Source organism: Lagenorhynchus albirostris, chromosome 5, assembly GCF_949774975.1.
Source record: "Lagenorhynchus albirostris chromosome 5, mLagAlb1.1, whole genome shotgun sequence".
NCBI lineage: Eukaryota > Metazoa > Chordata > Mammalia > Artiodactyla > Delphinidae > Lagenorhynchus > Lagenorhynchus albirostris.
Genome location: NC_083099.1, coordinates 65,151,881 through 65,160,482, shown reverse-complemented (window position 1 = coordinate 65,160,482; position 8,602 = coordinate 65,151,881).

Sequence of the window (8,602 nt, the reverse complement as noted above, 5' to 3'; positions counted from 1 at the left end):
AGCAAAAATCCAGACCCACATTGCCAGCAACTCTACCATGTATTTCTAATAAATGCTGTGCTTGCCACATTCTCAAGTGCTTACTAAATAGCATTAGTAAGTAAAAAATAAGATAAAGATCCAAACAAAACATACACATTAACAAAGTTTTGCATATCAACACAGAGTATACTGTGAAACTTTTCCACTTACCTGAGATCTAAAATTGGATGGCTATCTCTAAGTCAACTACAATGCTTCTTTGCTAACCTGGAACATGTGAGGCCATTTATATGGCAAGTGATGCTAAAACTCGGCTTCTTTCCCTGTGTGACCACCTAGTTTAATCTTACTCTCCAGTAGCCTCCGCTGACAATTGTAAAGCCCTCTAGCGATTGTAAGCCAACCTATTTGGGGGGAACATTATTCTGCCTGCCACAGCAACCAACTTTGCTGAATAGTGTATAAAATAAGAACCAAGAAGAGACAGTAAAGGCATTGTTAGCATAGAGTTGATCCAGAATAGCTTCTAGGAAGTTGTGAATTTTAATCCAAAAATGGCAAAATGATGTTTTTGCTTCTTTTATTCTTAGGTCAAACAAACTGATGAGGAAAAGAATTTTTTCACTGCTGGCAGTAATTCCTTAGACATATAGTAAGCCCTTAAATGTTTTTGAATGAATGAGTGAATAACTAGAAGAATAAATAGTAGAACTACAAAGATGAAGGGATATTATCTATTTCCTACAGTGAGTTGTACTGTTGATATGCTGTTTTAATTTCTTTTAAAGAGTAGAACTACTCCTGCTATTCGTATTCGAAAAAGGACACATCCTGATGTCCCCTTTAGCTTATGTGACCATTTTTATCCCCTGAACTTGTAGGCCTGCATTTACTTGCTGAAATGGTGACGATTTACATAAAGGTACTTTTAAGAAGAAGCTGTTTTAAACTGTCTGGACTGTAAAACAAAATGAGTTCTACTTGCAAGTTTTTATGTTTTTTGTTGCACAAACAATCCTTTAAGAACAATACAGGGCATTTTAAAAATAAAATTTCTCCTAACCCTACTACATTAAGGAAAAAAGCTCAGCATTTTCCTCCTCTTCACTGCTCCGTCAGTTGCTTTGGTATTGTTACTTCTGCTGATGCCGTCTGTGAATTTTGTATGGTGAATTTGCCCCCATTTGAAAGTGGGCCTGGAGCATAGGCTGGGTGGTGGTGGTCCTTAGGTCCACTCCTTGCATCAGAAACGGGTGCAGTAGACGTAGAAGTGAAGTGGCAGTTTATAGACCTCATTTCCTTGGAATAAATCCAGCCATTCTTCAACTATTCAGGCTTCCTGATTTTTGCCATACTTGAGTACCACCTGAATTATTTACCTAATTTTTAAGTCAATTTGCATTTACTTCGCTTGAGTGAAATCATTGGTTTAATTTCTTGTATTTTCTAATACTGATTAAAGTAATTACCAAAAAATAATCAAAATAAATACTGTGTGTCAATATAGCTCATCTGAACGTTTCTGTTTGGGATACACTGTTTCAGATGGATTGCAGGCCTACTAAATCTGTAGTCGTTAGCCAGACCAGGGCAGAGGCAAGTTAGATCTTGGTTTCCAGTTCTGAATTCTGAATGATAGGCCAACTAAAGTCTGAAAATAACCGACTAAATATTGTCAGTTGTTTCTGATGAAAACTTTTTTTAAATTATATTAATAGGACTTCGAAAAATAAAGGGGGTGGGCACTCTGTCATCTTCCTGACTCCCGTAGAAAGGCTGAGGTGATGCGTAACTAGCTGGTATTCCCTGAGACTGTCTCTGGGAAGGCCTTCGCCTCTGAAAAGAGAAGATGGTCAAGGCATAGTGCCCCTTTGCTTGCTAGAGGCTTCTATTTTTATTTTCCTTTAAAATTCCTTTGAAAAGTAACTTTAAAATTTTATACTCACAATTGACTCAAATAAAAGAAATTATATGGGCTATAATGTCATTTTTTGGCGGGGGGTGGTGGTCAAGAAACCTATTACGTTAAATACTTGAAATTTTCAAAGTATTAGGCTGATCATTATCCTCCACAGTAAGCTCAGAAGTCAAGAGCCAGGAATATGTACACTCTGGTGATATCAGGAATAAGCAGCCCAGCCCAGTGGAGGAGAAGTCTTATTTAATTATAATTTGTAAGGCTCTGTCTCTTGCGATGTTCAGTAGAAACACTGAAAATTTTCCTGAGATGTCCACTGCTACTAGCTGTTTTCCCTGAGCTGATCATTCATGTTTAAACTCCCTTCTACTGCAAAGCAAATATAACTTTGCAGTGTTTCTTTAATCTGCAGAATGAGTTTGCAGTAGAAAATGTAATTTGTTCACTTAAATTGTAGTTGACTTAATAGCTTTGACTTTATATGACCTATCTTTCTCTATAAGCTGATGTCTGTTAGTTGATGAAAAAACCCCAGACCCTGTGTTTAGCTGCCTTTCTGCTGGCTCTGCAAGTAAAAAAACAAAAACACAAAAGATGATTCTAATAGATTTAACTCTAAGCACACCTCAAAACTTGGTTCCTGGACAAGGTGGTGCTGTGGTAGAGTCAGCTGGCAAACTCCTTCCAGCAGGCAAGGAGACGCTTGGGACTGAACTCCCTGGCTTGCCAAGGAGGGGAAAGGCAGAAGACCCTTTGGGACCTTGAATGGGAAGCTTCTTATTTTTCCTGCTCTCTCTAATTTGAAATAAGCTGTTCAATCTGTTAGACTCAACTTGAAGTAGACAAAGAAAGGAAAATCTATCAAACGAACTAAATGAAGTTCTGAGGCTAAAAAGTAGAGTCGGAGTGCATTTCTATATGAGTTTAGATTAATCAGCCAGCTCAAAGGCTGTCTGATAAGATAGCCGATACTTGTGGACAGTGGGAATCTCTGAGGGGATAGACTCTCAACAGAAAACTGAGGAATAGGTACTAAATTTTCCTTTGGGGCACCTATTTTCCAGTTTGGGTTGCCCTCCTTCTTTGCAGTGACCCTGGTTCCTAGAGGTAAAAAACTGTGGAGGGATTATACAGAGATTTGTACAGAGTGTACAGAGATTGTATAGAGATTAAATGATTTACTTCAAAATGCTTGCGTTTGAATGCATTCCTTGAGAGAACTGTGATGAGAATTCCCCCTGGGCTAACTAGTGTGAACTGAGATTTCAAAGCTTCCCAGGCAACTCTGAATAGTTTGTGGATCTAGGTGGATTGTTAGGTTCCTAAGGGTATCAGTGGCCCTGCCTTTGCTCCATCCCACCCTCCTCCTTCAAATGGGGACCTTTGTCCCTATGTATTAAAGTCTTGATTTTGGTTAAAGTTAGAAGGTTGATATTTAACCTCTGCCGTCTCTTGAAAGCTCACCAAAATAATAGTAAAAAGTCTTGCTGAAAAGACTTAAACACTCAAGAAAATTGGAAAAGAGACAACAGCTCACAAAACTTGAATTGGAAAGCAAATGAGAAAATGATGAGAAAATTAGCAGATGGGAGAAAGCCCTAAATTCAGAGTGTGGAAAGCTGATAAGCAACCTCATTTGTATTGCAGAACAACCAAAAGACTCAGAAATTGGTAGGACCATGTTTTTTTGGATATAGGGATGTGAGATTAAAACATGAACACTGGTTGAAAGTCTGTTGAAAAAGCAGCTAGAAACGGCCAGAGCAGAGAGGAGCAAACAGTCTGCTGAATTCCAGCATGCCAGAGTAAGTGCCTGTGCTGCCGAACCCAGGTTCATGTACGCAATGCACAGTGAAGCCGCACAAACTGAAACATTGGGCTTTGGAGCAGAGAAAGGTTTACTGCAAGGGCCAAGCAAGGAGTACAGGCAGTGGCCCATGCTCAAAAGACCCTGGACACCAGCTCTTTGCTGACCCTGGATTAGAACCCTGTGGCTGCTGAGAAAATAGACATTTTTATCAGGAATTAAAATAGACACTTCAGGCTGAAATCATTGGCAACCCCCCAGGAAGTAAAGGAGGAAAAATAAACCCAGGGATCAGAAAAGCCAACAGGCCAGTTAATTAAACCTTAGAGTGACCAGGAAATCGGGAGTTTCCTACAAGAATGGGAATTCCTTGAATGTGAAGTGGTGAGAAGACTCATGTACAGCCAAAAGCAATTGCCCAGGGTCGCAAGCACAGGGGCATAAAGAAGAGTGGCAACAATGTCTCCAAATGCTTATAAATTTGCATGACTTATGCTCCGCTATTCATGAGGCCAACCAGAGGTCAAGGAGCAAGCCCTGGCCTTGTCCTTATGGAGAGGCCCCTTCACAGGATCCTGGGATACAGATGGTTGGACAATGTCTTCTCAGGTCCTCCCTGTGCACATGTGGCCAGCCTCCCACCTCCTGAATACCAGTCCCAGGCCTGTGCCAGTCATATTCCCTTTGGGGAGCTGCTGTGCCCACCGCCCCAACATGTGATCTACATGAAGGATCCTCAGGTACCTGGATGGGAGCCCTGGAACAGGAATTCTCCAAGGTCAAGTACATTCCTGTTCCTTGCCTTTTTCCTAGCAGCCCCCAGCCTCCAGCTGCAGTCAACCTCCTCTGACTCTGATTCAGATCCTGAACTCAAAGGAAGTTAGAACCTGGATCCCAATTCTGTCTGAAAGACAGTGCAATAGTGCAATTCTATACACTCACAACTCCTTCCTTTCCCAGCCCAGTGCAATGAGAATAAATGTGAAATTAAATGAGAAAAAAAGAAAAAGCAGACTTCAGGAATTCCTCCCCTACTCCATGTAGTTAGGCAACTTTCTCTCCTTTACTCCTGCTAGTCTAGAAGTTTACTCTCCAAAGATAGTATTGATAAAATAGTAGATCTCTGGATTGAAGGCCCTCATGAAGGTATTCTTGAAATTTGGTGGTCAATGTAGAGAACTGTGGTTTTACCATGTCATACTATTATTGGGGAAGGGCCATGTTCCCACTCAAAGGTCTCCCTACTACTCCATAAAGAGGTTTTCCTTTTGCGGCATGAGGGATCTTAGTTCCCTGACCAGGGATCGAACACATGCCCCTGCATTGGGAGCATGGAGTCTTAAACAGTGGACCGCCAGGAAGTCCCCATAAAGAGGTTTTGCTATGCCACAGTGATTTACTTTTCTATTTGCTGCTACATCGCCAGACCTGGTCAAGGCCTACCACAGGCATATACTGAACAACATATCTGTTATTTTTGGCGCCAGATGGAGAGTTCTGTTTGGGCTTTATTAAATTTGACATTAAGCAGAGATATTGAGTAGGCAGTTGTATAAATGAGTCTGGGGACCTGAAGCAGGGGGGCAGGGGTAGGAGAAAAAGTCAGGTCATCAGGTCCTAAGATCTCAATTTGGGAGTCGTGGCATATGAATATTTAAAATCACTGTACTGAATAATATCACCCATGGAATAAGTGCAGAATTATAAGAGACTGGGTGGAAGACTGAGTCCAGAGGCACTCAACATCTGAAGGTCAGCAAAGGAGAGAGACCACAAAAAAGTCTGAGGAGAGGCCACTGAAGTACAAGAAATAAGAGGAAGGTCTGACAAACCAAGAGAATAAAGGGTTTCAAGGAAGGCATGCTCAACTGTTCAAATGCTAACAAAGGACTGAGTATCTGACTACTAAGAATTTACCACTGCGTTTGCAAGATGAATGTTATTGGTAAGGTTGACTGGACCAGTTTCACTGGTGGGGATAAAAGCCTGATTTGTGTGGATTAAAGAGAAAATAGGAAATTAAGTTCCATGTGTAGTGGACTGATATGATCTGAAAATCTACCTGTAATAACTCTCAGATGTGCTAGATGAATTACAACAAAATTTATTTTAAATTCATAGCTGAACTTGCAAGGCAAAAGGGATATTGCAGATACACAAAATGAAGACGTAAATGAGCACAGGACCAGGATGCATGCAAGCTGACTCCATGGCTACCTAAGGGTCTAACCTAGGGGCTTCCCTTTTGAAAAATCACCTTTTTATTTTGGAATAATTTTAGGTTTGCAGAAAAGTTGTAAAGATAGTACACAGAGTTCCTCCATATACCCCTTACCCAGTTTCCCCCATTGTTAACATCTTAGAGTCCAGTTTCTCATAGAGGTTTGGAGATTGAATTTCTTTTACCAATGAAGTCCCCCAACCCCAAGGTGGGAATTTAATATAAAAATGTGTCCAAGTCCAAGTGACATCCCAAGACTCTTGTCGGAAGTCAACAGAGAATGGATCTGCCAGGACTCTTCTTCACCCAGGGCACAACGGGTTCTCTCAGGAAAAAGAAAGCCCTGCTACAGATCATACGTTTTGATCATAATCGAAACATACGTGGAAACAACTCACCCTGTTAAGAGTCAGCACTTACAACAAGCAGTAGGACGCAGTGGCCGTGAACTTCTGGTATTAGAAAGACTATCTGAAAGAGAACACAAAATAGAACAATTTAAAATGACTAAGACATTGAATAACTGAATACCTAAGAAAAAGATAAAACACCATAAAAGAATAATCTGGAAGGGGGATGGATGGGTGGGTGAACAGAGCACCTCTTCTTCTCCAGTCTCCCCCTCTCTCCCTTCCCTTGTCCTCTCCTTTTTCTCCTCCCCTTTCTTCTTTTTAACCACCATAAATGTGGGAGAAGAGCCCAAAATCCTATTCTAGCTTACTAAAGAAAATTCACAAGTATTTATATCTTTCAGAAAAAAAATAGACAATAATTTAATTATTACCAGACCAGTAACTTACTGAGAATGACAACCAGAAAGAAATCAAACTTTAGATGATAAAGGTGATGAGGAAAAATCATAAATTTTCTATGACAAGAGAATCAAACTAAGATGGAAAGAAAAAAGAAAAACGCCCCTCTTTGTGGTGGGTCTTTCCCAATGCGCAATGTGCATCAGCATGATACATTAACCAGACCTCCTCAAAGCAGGACGATATAATCAACTGTTGAGAAAAATGGTCCCTTTCTTCAGACACCAGCATGGTAATTTTAAGATTAATATTTCTTTTTCATCCCATACAGGGGGTCACATTGACCAAAGGCTTACTCTGTACACACATAACTGACCAAAACATCTCTGATGAACTTGAGGTACAATGCTAACCTGTAAATGTGATACATAAATTCTGTCTCAGGAATGTATAAAACTGCACCTCTAACTCTTGACCAGTGGAACAGTTGTCAGAGCTTCTAAGAATCTGTGTCGGGTTATAATCCTCTTCTTAGCTTGATTGTGACTTGATTTTCTGTCAGCAAAGGTAACATACGAGATACAACAACAATCTCTGAACTAAAATATTTCCAACTTACTGCACAATTTTTCAGCTCCTAATTCCCTGAAAGTCCACCAATCCATTTATATAGCTCCCCCCTCTCAGGGGAGTACAATTTGACAACTTATTTTTGCTTCCAAGATTATACCTTTTGTGATTTCTATGTTACGAAATCTGAGGATTCTTCAACATGAAGGATTTTGCAGACATCACTTCCACTGGCACATCTTCATCCTTGGTGTCACAACCACTTTCCTCATTTATGTCGCTAAGTTCACCTTTACAAAGTTCCCCTGGCTGCATGCCTGGAGTCTCAAGAATGGCAGCGGTGTCAACATTCCCCTGGCGGTATCATCTAATCACTTTCAATTTCACTTCACTTCTAGTGATATCACTTTTCCTTTTTTTTTTTTTTTGGGTGGGGGGGCTGCACTTTAATCTTTCTTGGACAATTCTTTCAGTCATTCATTTTTGTAAAATGTCAGGTGGGCTTTATCACTGGAAGACAAAGCAGCAACTGCATACTGAATAACAAATGCACGGTGACTAGTCGTCAACAGACTTTGAAAGAATTGATGTGATTGGCTACAGATCATGATACACATCTCTTATTTCCCTAGTGCTTTGAGGACAGTGAAGTTTTTCCTATGTCATTACTCACAGGTATTGGGGGACTGGTCTTAATTTAGACCGCTGTGACTGAAATGTGTGCATATCAGAACTGTGCAAAGTGAGGAGTTATTATACTCATTTCCCAATGAGAAAGTGATCAAATCGGTTTCTGGCAGAAGAGGTTATCAATGCAGAGGTTCTACATTAATCATTTTGTAGTCTTTGGAACCAGTTCACTCAGGTCAAAGGTGAAACCTTGATGTATAGAAAAGGTAAGTCTGTATTTAAGAGAAATGAAGTACAATCTATTTCTTGGAAACAAACAAGTAAAGTTTGAACCAAGACCTTCCTGTTAACAAGCAGGCAGGCTGAATGTTCCATTGAGAATTTCCTGTTCTCTATTAGTTCCTCCCTTCTCCTTCTCCCCTCCTTTTAGTCATTGAAACACTTATAATCAGAGATTTTTTAAGTTTAGCCTTCAGAATCACCCAGGGCTTGCTAAAACACAGATGACTGGAAATTCACATATTCTGACAATCTCCCAGCTGATGCTGATGCTGCTGGTCTGGGGACCACACTTTGAGAACCACTGCGTTTGTTGGTAGACTCAGGAATGGAATTGAAATCTCTTCAATTAAGTGGCTAATTCACAAATTTTTTGACTAGCAAAAGCTTGTGATCAATTGATGAAACATGAATACTTCTCTCAGGCCATAATTTAAGTCCCT